At 47.0% G+C, this 16,285-nt stretch overlaps 1 long non-coding RNA gene across 1 annotated transcript in view; it reads right to left on the minus strand.

Moving 5' to 3' along the window:
* LOC144828667 (uncharacterized) overlaps window positions 1-15,645 on the minus strand; it is a 120,751-nt gene extending 105,106 nt beyond the window's left edge. The window contains exon 1 of the long non-coding RNA XR_013610517.1: window positions 15,590-15,645. This is a non-coding gene — a long non-coding RNA (uncharacterized LOC144828667). The remainder of the gene's footprint in view (window positions 1-15,589) is intronic.
* Window positions 15,646-16,285: the final 640 nt, after the last annotated feature.

Raw genomic sequence — 16,285 nt, forward strand, 5'->3', positions numbered from 1 at the left:
CCCCCGTGAAGGTGTTGGCCCTATATCCATCTGGGACCTACAAGACTTCTGCCCAAGCAGGGCATATACACCTAGACTAAAATTAAGGGCAGAGTCAGTTTACCCGAAGGGCAGAAATACGCGTACACTGTGTGGCCATGACTTCTCCACCTTGAACTATCCGGTCACAATGTTCATTGGCCATTGGTATGGAAAAACATGAATTCTACTATGAAACAAAGGAACTTATTTATGCAACATGGACTAATGTTTTATCTTCCTTCTATTTTGTGTATTTGTATGTAATTCTTGTCATGAGTGTTTTTAAATGTATGCTTTTATGATTTTAAACAAAAAATCGAATAAAGCTAAAGAACAGACAGTCAAAGTGAAAACAGGACCGATTGTGTGAACTGCAGTTCAACAAAGTGAAAAAGTTGTTCCTAAAAACGAGGCTAAAATGAAACCAATGGATTGATATAGTGATTGCCCCATGCTGTCGGGGAGAACTAAATACAGGAAAAGGCATGACGCATGCATGCCATAGACAAATTGGGAGAAAGACGAGACGGAGAGCCATGATGGAGCCAGCAAATGGGAAGCCTATGGGCGGGCTGAAGCCTAAAAAGTATATGCATCATTTCTCGAAGAGGTAGCACAAGCTTTGTCTAGCTGAGACCTAAAAATCACTCTTTCTGGACCAAGATCTAGCTTTCTGGAAACTGCATGTGGGACCCTCGCAATTTGGTACCCTCCTTGCATGCCACTGTTTCACTTTTACAGCGACGTTATTGGTGGCATGGTTTGTATCAGCAAACTCACCGTTATGTCTTATGTTGTGACATTTGTCAACAGATTAAGTCTTCTACTGTGTCCCATCCACCTGAGACACAGCTCTAAATTTCAAATCATTTGGCTGTGTTTATCTTGACCATTGTGGTCCCCTTGTTTCTGATAATGCATGCTACTCGATGACATCCATGGGGGTGCAGGTGCATCTTTCATCTCCATATAGGCATGAGGGCAATTCTGTTGTGGAGCCGATGAACTGTGACTTAAAGCAGTCTTTAATGGCAAAGGTATTAGGTACGGGACGTGGCTGGTTGACTCATCTTTATGGGGGTCAACGTGCACTTAACAACTTCCCTAAAGATTTCTGGCTAGTTGTAGCCCATATGAAATGCTCTTTGGCATAAAGATGTATGTTCCAGACCTTGATGGTCTAAACATTATGGTGGCAGCCACAACCTTTGACAAAGATAATCACTGTATTGTCTAGCAGAATTTACTAAAATGTTGTGACTCTCTGGCAAATGCACATTTGCCTTTGACGCGCTCATTGGATGCAGCTGTTCTGCTTCCTGTCTCTGGCTGGCTTCCTAAAGTTAGTGATCTGGTTCATGAAAAGGTGGCAATCAAGAAAGAATTTGGTCCATCTTACTGTGCTCCTGTTCCAGTGCTTGGTCTTTTGAGTACCGGACCTGTGATTCTACCTCCACTTTCAGGATTCAAAGACAATAATTTTGTTTCCATTGAACATATCAAGTTACACCATATGGCCGATTCTAAATAATATGCCTAGAAGTGTCCCACTATAGAATGCTGTTTTGCAGCAGTTAAACACCATCATCCCTGCTTCTTCCCGGCCACCGGAGGGAAACGTCGAGTCTTCAGTTGACCTGGTACCTGTTACATCTACTTAACATTCCACGATTGAAATAGTTTTATCTGATCTACCACTCAAGACACCTTCGGATGTGCGAGCTTCTAGTTCTTATCAGGAATTACAGCGTCCTCTATTCCAACTGAGTTTTTCAGGCTACTATATTGATTAAGATAAATGTACTTCCCACAGATTTTCATTGTCCTCGGTTTTGCATCCCCACCAGTGCCGATTTGTGTTTTCATCTCCTGGTTGAAATGCACATATAAAATGTAAGTGTAAATGTTTTGTACTTGGATAGCGCACAGCTACCCGGACCGGGTCTCCCGGCGCTTGTACTTATACCGCTAAGGAACCCTTCCTAGCTCTTCCTTGTGAAATGTCCACTCCTGGGCATCCCCAAGGTGAAACCAGGCATCCCAGCGCTTGTTGGGGCCGTTGTGAAGATTAATCAAGCTATTGCCCAGAGTTGCAGCGTGGGACCCATGATTTGAATAAGCACGAGGCGAGAAATCAGGTCCGAGGAATTAAGAGCTCAAGACCCCGCCAAGACCCGCCGAGGCATGAATTGAACCCTGGTCCCAGGCCAGACCTCTGCATCAGGGTCTGCCGCTCTAACCATTGAGCCACACTTCTCCAAAATCTGGTTCCACAGTGGATATATATCTGGATATTGTTCTCCATGGTATTTCTGTTCATACTGATTGGATTTGTGACAGCTTACGGTTAATGGCCATTACCCCCCAGATTACTCTGTTGCGGAACTGGTGGACAGGCTGTTGGCTCCACATTCATCCTCGCATAGAATGAAAAGAGACTATAGCCTTGCCAACATTTCAGCGGTCCAAGTCACTGATGGAATTGTATTGGATAAAGTACCATTTGATATGTTTGGGCCAATGGACACCCTTCAGATACCCAATGTATTCAAGGTTTCCATGGGTGATGTTCTAATGCCTCTGTTGCAATCGGATGATTGGGATGTTGATACTATAAATTTGATGTTTTCAGAATTACAATATTATACTGTTTTTGAATCTGAAGATTTCATTTTGAATTCTGTTAACTATGCTGAGTTGTTCTGTTATCAACATTATGGACATAATTGTAGGAGAGTGGGGTCTGCAATCCTATGGTCACCCCAGATTTTTGCTTTTTGCTTCACTGGTTTACGACTTTCCCTGGCTGTGGGCCTGCTAATCAGACCCACAGCCTAGCTGTTCTCTCTCTAAATTGACAACCATGTACCTTAGGTGCATTTACCAATTGGTACTGGGCCACCTTATCAGTCCCTGTACAGTGTACCATAGGTACCCAGGGCATAGGTGTACCCAGGGCCTACCAGGGGCTGAAGCATGTATTATGCCACCCCTGGCTGGCCATCTAAACAGACACAACTGGCTGCACGACAGCTGGGGCAAGGTGGTGTAATCACCCTTTGCTATAGATATAGTTACCTATATCTAAACCTAAAATGGAGACATATATTCCTATCAGTCACTCCTATGGAAGGCCTTATCAATCCTGAAGGCAGAGTGCTTGGAATTATGTGAGATGGTGCTCTGGCATGAGCTGAGCCCGTTTGCAGCTTGCGGAACCAAGTCCTAATAGCTGTTCCATGATAACGCTATACCATATACTCTTAAGTGCATTATAATCCTCGCGGTTAAATGCTAACTCTGGTATAACATTATCAAAACATGTCGAGTAAGGTGTCATACGAATTGGAATACTACCCCCTCGCTAATTCTGGCGACGGGGGTAGCATTCCACCCTTCTAGAGGGACACGACATGTATGTAACTGAGAACCCCGGTTAAAGTTAACTCGAGCCTTGGCATCACAAAATGGATGCTGCCACCACAGACACAAGTCTGACCTCCTGCTCCTAGGAGTCCTTCCAGCGAGGGCGGCTTGGACAAAGGGTTTCCTGCCTTGGGAGGTGCTAGCACCACCCCAGACAGGATTTTGTGTATTGGGTAGGATAGGCCTGAAAGAAATGAGACATGCCCGGGGCACACAAGGTGTCCTGTGCATACACCGGTTCCAACCAGTTGCTGGGGCATCCCTGCCCCAGCTCTGGCGGGAAACCGGACAAAGGATAGGGGCTGTAGCCACCCCCCTTCCTGTTCCCACCCAGGGGAGGGACCTAGTCAGTAGTGCAGCCCCCTTTAGCAGGATAAAGGTAGGAGCTGGTCCCATTCCAAATTAGATTAATCCTGAACTACTCTACAAGAAGAAACTCTGGACTTCGACGTTCTGCTCCACAGAAGACTGAAGAAATCTCCCTTGTGGGCAAGGAGTGTCCACCCTGCACAAGCAGGTACCATCAAGCGTCCAGCGGCTTCCCTTTGTTGTCTTCCCGCGAGGATCCAGACTTCAGAGCCCGACGAGACCCGGATTCCCAGACCTCTCCGACCTCAACTCACATCTGCAGCAAAGGTGAGACCCGTGGGTGCGACGAGACACGTGGGACCGGCCATCTTGGAAGAAACTGCACTTCGCTTCCAGCACGACTCCCGAGGTAAACTCGACCAAGTGCTTTGGGGACTGAGAAGCCCCAGCCCCGAGCAGCCCCTGCACCGAAGATCAGCCCTCCAGCATCCGCGAGATCTGCGTGGGGCCCTTCTGCTTGTTTGCTGCTCGACGCGTTGTCTGGTCACTTGCCGGCTGGCTAGTGGTCTCCTAGACAACGAACCTTTGAATCTTTGCTGCTGGTCTGGTTGCTCCAGACTGGCCCTTGCTCCCTTCCAAAAGAGGGGCACCCTGGACTCTCCTAGTCCGCACCAGACGCTTTCTTCACTCACCGCGTGGGTTGCCTTTGCCAAGGCCTGTTGACGCCGATTCCGGATCCAACACCGCCGACAGCGAGAGCCTGCGTGGGACAGCTCGTGCCTCCATCCTGGTCGTCGAAGACACCTCCTGGTCCACGTGGCTGCAGAGTCAAGCGTCCACTCTTTACCTGATGGCGACGACGACATCTGGTTCCTTCCTGGTTCCACTCCAGTCACTGGCTAGTGACTGTGAACATTGTCCCCTCTGCTTTCAGGTCTTCTTCTTCACCAATCCACCCTTGGATTGCACTGGACATCTTCCTCCTGGTCGCCTGCAGCATCTTTTCTTTCAGGCTCCATTGACTTCAACGCGAGAACCCGACACACTTTGGCACCTATGCACCCGCGGCCCGTGGGTGAGGTAACAAGAGCATTTTGGTGCTCAAGGGTAGTTTTACTGTCCTAGAGTCCAGTTCCACAGTCGTTTTAGTCCTACCTAGTCAGGATTGTCCGTACTCACCTTTAACTTGAACTGTACTGTCCATAGAAGTTGTTACGCATCTCGCGTGTGAGTTCACACTCTGCACACGCGTTCCGTGGGCCTCCTATTACTTACCTAGAGTTAGGGTAGCGTGGTCCCATCGATCCTACAGCCTCGGGACAGCTCCATTCCTTCTATTGACTTTCACATTCCACTTACTTAGTATATGGCTTGTCGTGCCCCTAGGGCACCATTGTAATTTTGTGCAACTTAACGTATTTTTCGGAAGCGATTGTCATGTGCTTAGCCCTCTGACCTCATAAAGAGTTCAGAGGTGTTTGTTATTAATAAATATACTGTTTATTTTCATAACAACCTGTGTGGTGTCCTTTCATATGGTATTCAAGGGGTTATATTGTGGTAAAACAGCTGGCTTCACATGCCAAAAGAGTTTAGCCTAAGACTGCTTTGTCCATGCTACCATTAGGATAGCTGGTCTATAAGGTTAACTTACAACCAATCACCATAAGGGTTGTTTGGACTGATACAAGGTGATCACTAGAACTAGTGAGCATCATATATCAGGCCAACTTCTCACATTGGTGGCAGCTTGCTGTTGTTTTTACCACGTATAATCTTGAAATATCATTTGAAAGATCACATAAGGTACTCTAGGTACATATAACAAGCTTAGAAATACTCTGAGTTCTACTGAACCAGCTGTTGTAGTAGAAAGGGCTTAGCACACCCTGACTACAACTCTTAGCAAGGGATCAGTAGGAAAACCCATAGTGTAGGTAGGTGCATCACTTACAACTCACTAGAAGCATGTCTACCCATGGAGAGTCTTCAGAGACTCCCCTAGTGGTTAGTGACCCTCCACAGGTCCTTTCCAGATATGCAGCTCTCAGTTTCCAGGAGATGAGACAATTGTGTACCTCCAGGAAATTGAAACAGGGTTCTAACCCTACCACTCCTTTTCTGTTAGGTCTCTTAGAGACATATGATGCAAGAAGGGCTGCTAACAAAGACCTCGCTAATCCAGATAGGAGCATGCCCCCCTTAGAAGGTACTCCTGGTGATCCAGACCTCCCTGAAACAGAGAATGTAGAAGAGGAGGAGGAGAAGGAGGAAATCTCTGGGGATGAGGCAGACAATAGGCAACCTTTAGTCAGCAGACTTACAAGGGCCAACTTAGACCTACATAGGGAAGGATCTGGGGGACCCCCAGTACTGACCCGGAGCAGGCCTAACTTTGGAGCTAGGAGAGATAGATCTCATTCTAGGGACTCCAATAGATCTGTGCACTCTCATGCCTCTGCTCAGAGGAGAATTACTTCCCCTCAGAGGAGAGAGCATGAAGCAAGGATGAAGCAGGCTAATCTGAGGATCCAGAGGGAAGAACTTGCCCTTGCCAAAGAGAAGCTTGCCTTTGCTAGAGAGCAACAGTTGAGTGGAGTAGTCCCCACTGGTGGCAGCAATATCCCTAAGGATAAAGACAAGAGTTTTGATAATAGACACCTGAGTAAAATAGTGCCCTCCTATAAGACAGGAGATGATATCCACAAGTGGATAACTGCTTTGGAGAGAGCCTGCAAAGTGCAGCAGGTACCCCAGAGTCAGTGGGCAGCTATATTGTGGCTCTCCTTTGAAGGTAAAGGTAGAGACAAGCTCCTCACTGTTAGAGATGAGGATGCTAATTATTACCAAGTCTTGAAAACTGCACTGATTGATGGGTTTGGCTTAACAACTGAACAGTACAGGTTGATGTTCAGGGACACCCAGAAAACTCAGGCTCAAGATTGGACTGACTTTGTTGATTGTGCCACTAAGGCTTTGGAGGGCTGGTTACTGGGAAGTAAAGTTACTGATTACACAGGATTGTATAATCTAATTATGAGAGAGCAAATCTTAAATAATTGTCAGAACCAGTTGTTGCATCAGCACTTGATTGACTCAGATCTGACCTCTCCCCAAGAATTGGGAAAGAAGGCAGACAGATGGGTCAGGACAAGGGTCAAGCAGCAGAACCAGAACCAGGGTGGTGGCCAGAAGAAAGCAGACCAGAAGGGTAACAATGAGAATAAGCAAAATGACCAGAAGTCTTCAACAGGGCCCCAACAACCTAAGGAGGGTGGGTCCCAAACTTCCCAAAAGAAGAAGAATGATGGTCCTAAGAAACCATGGTGCCAATACTGTAAAAGTAAGACTCACTGGTTTAGTGAGTGCACCAAGAAAGGCCAAACTCCTACCACTACTGTCCCTAAGACACCTGCACCCCCTAGTACAGTTAGTAGTGGTAGTGTACCTCCCAAGGCTATGGTTGGGTTAACCCTGGGAACTGAGGTGGGTTCTGACTTAGTTAGAATACCAACTCAGGCAGTTCTTGTTTGTACTGGGGACATGGATATGACCCCTACTCTACTGTAAGTCCTAGTACTCTGGGCAAATACAGACAAACGCCTTTGATAAATGGAAAGATGGCTCAGGCCTACAGGGACACATGTGCCAGTGTCACTATGGTGACAACAACATTTGTGGACCCTGACCAGATCATTCTAGGTTCAGACTACCTAGTGACCAATGCTAGCAATGTCACTACCAATCACAGTATGGCAGTTGTTAATTTCTCCTGGGAAGGGGTAACTGTCCTCAAAAGGGTTGTAGTTAGTTCAGACCTCCCAGTAGATTGTCTTTTGGGCAATGATTCGGAATCCTCACTGTGGTCAGATGTGGAGTACAGGACTCATGTAGAAATGCTAGGTCTCTCCTCACATGTCCTTGCTGTGACCAGGTCACAGGCCAAGAAATGCCCAGCTGAACAAGTGCTGGATCCTGGAAGAATGGACCAGACACTATCCAAGAGAAGGAGCAGTAGGGGTAAGGCTGAGCCTTCCCCCCTGCCTCAGGTTGAGGATCAGCCCTCTCAGGAGGCTGACCCCAAGACCCCAGAAGGAACTGTCCTAGAAGAGCTTGAACCTGAACAGGTTGAGTTTCTTGGGACAGGGGGACCTTCCAGGGCAGACTTGAGGCAGGCCCAGTTAGACTGTTCCTCCCTTGAACCCCTCAGACAGCAGGCTTCTACTGAGGCTGCAGGGAATGCTACAGGTGCCCATAAGGTATATTGGGATGATGGACTCCTATAGTCCTAGGCAAGAGACCCCAAGCCTGGTGCTACCAGGAGGCTGGTCATCCCCTTGTCTCTTAGAGGTTTCCTTCTCACCTTAGCCCATGAGATTCCCCTTGCAGGTCACTTAGGCCAGAACAAGATTTGGGACAGGCTTGCCCCACACTTTCACTGGCCTCATATGTCTGAGGACACTAAAGAGTTTTGTCGCTCATGTGTCACCTGCCAAGCCAGTGGCAAATCAGGTGGCACCACAAAGGCCCCCCTTATACCATTACCTGTGGTGGGGGTTCCCTTTGAAAGAGTGGGGATTGATATTGTTGGACCAATGGACCCCCCAACAGCATCTGGACACAGATTTATACTGGTGGTAGTGGATCATGCCACCAGGTATCCAGAAGCTATTCCCCTTAGGACCACTACAGCTCCTGTTGTGGCTAGGGCCCTGCTTCGAGTTTTCTCCAGAGTGTGGTTTCCTAAGGAGGTTGTCTCTGACAGAGATGCAAACTTCATGTCAGGATACTTGACTGCAATGTGGAAGGAGTGTGGTGTAAATTACAAATTTACCACACCCTATCATCCACAGTGCAATGGGCTTGTTGAGAGATTCAACAAGACCCTCAAAGGGATGATAAAAGGGTTACCTGAAAAGCTTAGGCGAAGATGGGACATCCTTTTACCCTGCCTCCTGTTTGCTTACAGAGAGGTCCCACAGAAGGGGGTTGGGTACAGCCCTTTTGAGCTTCTGTTTGGGCATCCTGTAAGAGGACCCCTATGTCTGGTGAAGGAAGGATGGGAGTTACCTCTCAAAAAGCCTAAACTTGACATAGCGGACTATGTACTTGGTCTCCGCTCCAGGATGGCAGAGTATATGGAGAAGGCATCCAAAAACCTTGAGGCCAGCCAAGAACTTCAAAAAGCTTGGCATGACCAAAAGGATGTCCTAGCTATTTATCATGCAGGACAGAAGGTGTGGGTGTTGGAGCCAGTGGCCCCAGCAGCTCTCCAGGACAAATGGTCTGGACCCCATACCATCATTGAGCAAAAGGGAGAAGTCACCTACTTGGTGGACATGGGAACTCCCAGGAACCCTCACAGAGTACTTCATTGAATAGGCTCAAAGCATTTGTTGACAGGGAGGATATGGGCTTGCTCATGGCCACAGATGAGGGGCAGGAGGAAGAGAGTGACCCTCTCCCAGACCTGCTCACTCAGAACCCTGATGATGGGTCAGTAGATGCTGTAGTCTTTTCTGACAGCCTCTCTGAGCATCAACAAAAGGATTGTAAGCAGGTCCTTCAATCCTTTAGACAAATGTTTTCTCTGACCCCCAGTCAGACAAACTGGTGCGCCCACGAAGTGGACACTGGAGAAAGTCTGCCTATAAAGAGTAAAATCTACAGGCAACCTGACCACGTCAGGGACTGCATAAAGAAAGAAGTACAAAAGATGTTGGAATTGGGAGTCATTGAACCCTCAGAGAGCCCTTGGGCTAGTCCTGTAGTTCTAGTACCAAAGCCTCACACCCAGGATGGTAAGAGAGAGATGAGGTTTTGTGTAGACTACAGGGGTCTCAATGCTGTCACCAAGACAGATGCCCATCCAATACCTAGGGCAGATGAACTGATAGACAAGTTGGCTTCTGCAACTTTCTTAAGTACATTTGACCTAACAGCTGGCTATTGGCAGATCAGGTTAGCTGAGGATGCCAAGGCCAAGACAGCATTTTCTACCCCAGGAGGTCATTACCAATTTGTGGTGATGCCCTTTGGTTTGAAAAATGCACCTGCCACTTTTCAAAGGTTGGTGAAGCAAGTTCTTACTGGGTTGGATGACTTTTGTGCAGCATATCTAGATGATATTGCTGTCTTTAGCTCCACCTGGGAGGATCACCTGATCCACCTGAGGAAAGTTTTGGAGGTCACTATCAAGGCTACTAAGTGCCAGATAGGGCAGAGTCAGGTTGTGTACCTGGGCCACCTTGTGGGTGGAGGCCAGGTTCAACCCTTGGAGAGCAAGATACAGGCCATAAAGGACTGGGCTCCTCCAACCACCCAGACACAGGTCAGAGCTTTCTTGGGCCTGTCTGGTTACTATAGGAAGTTTGTCAAGAATTATGGGTCCATTGTGACACCACTTAATGACCCGACAAGCAAGAAAATGCCAAAGAAAGTTCAGTGGACAGCTAGCTGTCAGAAGGTATTTGATGACCTAAAGCAGGCCATGTGTACTGCACCTATTCTCAAGAGTCCTGACTACTCCAAAACCTTTATTGTCCAAACAGATGCATCTGAGTTGGGTGTGGGAGCTGTTCTATCTCAACTGAATATTGATGGTCATGACCAGCCCATTGCTTTTATAAGCAGAAGGCTGACCCCTAGAGAGATTGTTGGTCAGCTATAGAGAGGGAGGCCTTTGCTGTGGTTTGGGCCCTGAAGAAGTTGAGGCCCTACTTGTTTGGAACTCACTTCAAGATTCAGACCGACCATAAGCCCCTCTTATGGCTAAATCAGATGAAGGGTGAAAACCCCAAACTTCTTAGGTGGTCCATTTCCCTACAGGGGATGGACTTTACAGTGGAGCACAGACCAGGGACTGACCATGACACTGCAGATGGTCTCTCCAGGTATTTCCACTTAGAACAGGAAGACTCACCTGGTCAAGGTTAGTTTAATGTCCCTACGTTTTGGGGGGAGGGTTATGTAGGAGAGTGGGGTCTGCAATCCTATGGTCACCCCAGATTTTTGCTTTTTGCTTCACTGGTTTACGAATTTCCCTGGCTGTGGGCCTGCTAATCAGACCCACAGCCTAGCTGTTCTCTCTCTAAATTGACAACCATGTACCTTAGGTGCATTTACCAATTGGTACTGGGCCACCTTATCAGTCCCTGTACAGTGTACCATGGGTACCCAGGGCATAGGTGTACCCAGGGCCTACCAGGGGCTGAAGCATGTATTATGCCACCCCTGGCTGGCCATCTAAACAGACACAACTGGCTGCACGACAGCTGGGGCAAGGTGGTGTAATCACCCTTTGCTATAGATATAGTTACCTATATCTAAACCTAAAATGGACACATATATTCCTATCAGTCACTCCTATTGAAGGCCTTATCAATCCTGAAGGCAGAGTTCTTGGAATTATGAGAGATGGTGCTCTGGCATGAGCTGAGCCCGTTTGCAGCTTGCGGAACGAAGTCCTAATAGCTGTTCCATGATAACGCTATACCATATACTCTTAAGTGCATTATAATCCTCGCGGTTAAATGCTAACTCTGGTATAATATTATCAAAACATGTCGAGTAAGGTGTCATACGAATTGGAATACTACCCCCTCGCCAATTCTGGCGACGGGGGTAGCATTCCACCCTTCTAGAGGGACACGACATGTATGTAACTGAGAACCCCGGTTAAAGTTAACTCAAGCCTTGGCATCACAAAATGGATGCTGCCACTACAGACACAAGTCTGACCTCCTGCTGCTGGGAGTCCTTCCAGCGAGGGCGGCTTGGACAAAGGGTTTCCTGCCTTGGGAGGTGCTAGCACCACCCCAGACAGGATTTTGTGTATTGGGTAGGATAGGCCTGAAAGGAATGAGACATGCCCGGGGCACACAAGGTGTCCTGTGCATACACCGGTTCCAACCAGTTGCTGGGGCATCCCTGCTCCAGCTCTGGCGGGAAACCGGACAAAGGATAGGGGCTGTAGCCACCCCCCTTCCTGGTCCCACCCAGGGGAGGGACCTAGTCAGTAGTGCAGTCCCCTTTAGCAGGATAAAGGCAGGAGCTGGTCCCATTCCAAATTAGATTAATCCTGAACTACTCTACAAGAAGAAACTCTGGACTTCGACGTTCTGCTCCACTGAAGACTGAAGAAATCTCCCTTGTGGGCAAGGAGTGTCCACCCTGCACAAGCAGGCACCATCAAGCGTCCAGCGGCTTCCCTTTGTCGTCTTCCCTCGAGGATCCAGACTTCAGAGCCCGACGAGACCCGGATTCTCAGACCTCTCCGACCTCAACTCACATCTGCAGCAAAGCTGAGACCCGTGGTTGCGACGAGACACGTGGGACCGGCCATCTTGGAAGTAACTGCACTTCGCTTCCAGCACGACTCCCGAGGTAAACTCGACCAAGTGCTTTGGGGACTGAGAAGCCCCAGCCCGAGCAGCCCCTGCACCGAAGATCAGCCCTCCAGCATCCACGAGATCTGCGTGGGGCCCTTCTGCTTGTTTGCTGCTCGACGCGTTGTCTGGTCACTTGCCGGCTGGCTAGTGGTCTCCTAGACGACGAACCTTTGAATCTTTGCTGCTGGTCTGGTTGCTCCAGACTGGCCCTTGCTCCCTTCCAAAAGAGGGGCACCCCGGACTCTCCTAGTCCGCACCAGACGCTTTCTTCATTCACCGCGTGGGTTGCCTTTGCCAAGGCCTGTTGACACCGATTCCGGATCCAACACCGCTGACAGGGAGAGCCTGCGTGGGACAGCTCGTGCCTCCATCCTGGTCGTCGAAGACACCTCCTGGTCCACGTGGCTGCAGAGTCATGCGTCCACTCTTCACCTGATCGCGACGACGACATCTGGTTCCTTCCTGGTTCCACTCCAGTCACTGGCTAGTGACTGTGAACATTGTCCCCTCTGCTTTCAGGTCTTCTTCTTCACCAATCCACCCTTGGATTGCATCGGACATCTTCCTCCTGGTCGCCTGCAGCATCTTTTCTTTCAGGCTCCATTGACTTCAACGCGAGAACCCGACAAACTTTGGCACCTATGCACCCGCGGCCCGTGGGTGAGGTAACGAGAGCATTTCGGTGCTCAAGGGTAGTTTAACTGTCCTAGTGTCCAGTTCCACAGTCGTTTTAGTCCTACCTAGTCAGGATTGTCCATACTCACCTTTAACCTGAACTGTACTGTCCATAGACGTTGTTACGCATCTCACGTGTGAGTTCACACTCTGCACACGCGTTGCGTGGGCCTCCTATTACTTACCTAGAGTTAGGGTAGGGTGGTCCCATCGATCTTACAGCCTCGGGACAGCTCCATTCCTTCCATTGACTTTCACATTCCACTTACTTAGTATATGGTTTGTCGTGCCCCTAGGGCACCATTGTAATTTTGTGCAACTTAACGTATTTTTCAGAAGCGATTGTCATGTGCTTAGCCCTCTGACCTCATAAAGAGTTCAGAGATGTTTGTTATTAATAAATATACTGTTTATTTTCATAACAACCTGTGTGGTGTCCTTTCATCTGGTATTCAAGGGGTTATATTGTGGTAAAACAGCTGGCTTCACATGCCAAAAGAGTTTAGCCTAAGACTGCTTTGTCCATGCTACCATTAGGATAGCTGGTCTATAAGGTTGACTTACAACCAATCACCATAAGGGTTGTTTGGACTGATACAAGGTGATCACTAGAACTAGTGAGCATCATATATCAGGCCAACTTCTCACAATAATTTTCTGCATAGAGCTAATGGACAGCTTCCCCATTATAACAATACTCAATGGGAACATTGTCCAATTCTGCCTCAGGATAACTCCAAAACACACAAGATAAAATATACATATTTCACAAGTTATGACGCTTCAGACCCAAAATCATCCTATTTTAAATTGGTTCTCGCTACTTAAAAAAAATATATGCTTTCTTAAACTAAGTTACTATATACTGCCTTGGCAACCTAGTCCTGAAAGTCTACGATAATTGGAAGGATTATATTGACTTGAAATCTATTTGGGGCACTAAGTCCTGGCAAGTCCAAGGTACAGAATCTCATTTTCATGCATGTCTGATTCCCAGACAAATTATTTTTCTGAACGACACTGTCCAGCAAACAACTTTTCTGGGATTGGCAAAAATGAATCCCAATGTTCCATCACTAGCCCCCTTCCTGATTGGCATTCTTACACAAATTATACTGAAGAACCAATTAAATGGTATTATACAATCATGCTCTGGGTGAGTGGTTATTATGGCCAATAGACACAAATGTTTGTCGCTCTTGTTTTTTAAACACAACATCTGAATTCAAATTAAATAGACCTGGTCACCAATATTCACAAGCCATACACTCTAACACTGTAACAGCATATTCTGTGGGTAAATTGTATCAACGGAGATTAAAACATTACACTTTATCTACAGTGAAACAACATGTTTCTCTCAAGTGCGAAGAATTGGATCTATCTTATTTCCTTTTGGGTCCAAAATCACCAAGTTCTAAATGATTTGTTTATGCTGCTTACAATGAACTTTGAAAATTGTTGCAACTGGCGCCTGCAGTACGTTTACGTCAAATTGACCAGGATAATTTAGATATTGCTGTGGTGGACAACATTAATACATTGTCACCTCGTATTTATACTTTCGCTAATATTGTATCTTCTGTACTTGATATTGTGCAAAATTGTATCATGGTCAGAATCAACTTAATGTTAATGTTAATGTTGAAATCACTTGTAAAGCGCAAACTGATACCCAAGGCTGTTCTGACTTTCAGGATCAGTCAGCTCCCCAGGAGAAAAGGCTTTTCAGTAAGAATAATTAGCCTCAAGGCATCGTTGAAGGCAAGAACAAAGGGGAAATCAAAAATCACGCAGAACCCGACTATACCCGAGACTGCTCCGGAGAACCAGCCGAATACCCGCACATTGGCTAAGCTGGCAACTCTAGCCCACCAGATCCATGGGAACTTCTTCCCGAAATACCTTCCCCTTACCCCTCCTCGCTCAACTCATCTCCACTTTCCTGCTGCTGAACTCTGCCTTCACCTGCCCTGGCCCTTAGTCCCCACCCTGTCTATCTGTGAATTTCCCCTCGTCATTTGAGATCTAGCTATTTTGTCTGATGCCCGATGGAGCTACCTGGTTTAGCTATAGTGGAGACATGTCGGGGATTCCCTCCTTGGACGTCACCTACCCAGTCGGTCTTCAGCCAGACTTCCTTTTCGTCTCTCCTGTCGTCTCGTCCCACATCCTCCCTCTATTTTTGTCTCTCCTTCTCTCCTCTCTCAATGTATTGAGACTGAACTTTTTTGTCGAATGCCCGATGGAGCTACCTGGTTTAGCTATAGGGGAGATGGGCCGTGGACTCCCTCCTTGGTCGTCACCTACCCAGTCGGCCTTTAGACAGATTTCATTTTGTCTCTCCCTGTTGTCTCTCCCCCCATCCCCCGCTCGACGAAGATAGGACGTGCTTCAGGGTTGCGCCGTGAAAGTTAAAGAGGAAGATACTTTTGTTGCGCAATTGTTTTTTCGATGCGTTTCATTGCGTGATTAGTGCCGGAGTTGAGCGTGAACACCAAAGTTCATTCCAGCAGTCAGTAAGATTTTTGCAGTATCGTTTGGGGCGGTATTTGAAGGTAACTGAGGATCCTGCCAGTTTTCAGTCATTGCACATTGCTATAGTGAATGGTATTCAAGACAACAGTAGCAGATGTAAATATTTCCTGAGAAAATTCAGAGCAGAGATACCAGGAGGTTCGGCTAGTGTGTTCCTTAGTATTTCGGGAGTTCAGTAGAAGCACACATCAGAGCATACATGTACATAGGTGTTAAAGGTTAATACTTACCAGAGTAGGAGTTGAAGTAAAAGCTGAGTCTTCTGAACATTAGGTGAGAGAAACCTAGGAATAATAAGAAAGAAAAATAAATAATGAAAAGCAGTGACAAATAATAAACAATTGTTTAGTGTTCAGTTACAGTAAGCCAGTAACAAGGAAGAAGACAAACAAACAATAGAAGAGAGGCATGGGTCACAGGAGAACTGAGTATGTACACCAAGAATAATTTATTTAAGATAAATGTTTAGAGTCAGATAAGTTGTTTATGACCATTTATTTTGCAGTTCACTTCAACTAAGACAAACAACTAAAAGAAAAGAAGAAGGGTCTAGACGTTGAAGGAAGAACTACTGAATATCCTGAGGCTGTCTCTTCTCTGTCCCATCCCCTTCCCCCCTGTGGTTTTGTGGTTGCTCTCGTGAGTTATACATGCGTGCCCAGAAATTGCAGAGAGGCGTTTGGAACTGCCTCGGTTCTGCTCCTGTGCATAATAGGTGAAAGACACCCTCTGACACTAGCGCTGCCTACAATCCTCCAAATGAAGCATAAAAAAAGACCAGTATTACACGTTGAAAAGCCATGTTTTTAAGGCTCTCCTGAAAGATAACAAGTCAGTACTGTTCCTAGATCAACTTACATCAATTATGCAATTTAGCTGGACATTACAAACACTTAAGAAAGGTGCCGTTACTTGGCATTATCTCA

This window comes from Lissotriton helveticus, chromosome 1_1, assembly GCF_964261635.1.
Source record: "Lissotriton helveticus chromosome 1_1, aLisHel1.1, whole genome shotgun sequence".
Classification (NCBI taxonomy): domain Eukaryota; kingdom Metazoa; phylum Chordata; class Amphibia; order Caudata; family Salamandridae; genus Lissotriton; species Lissotriton helveticus.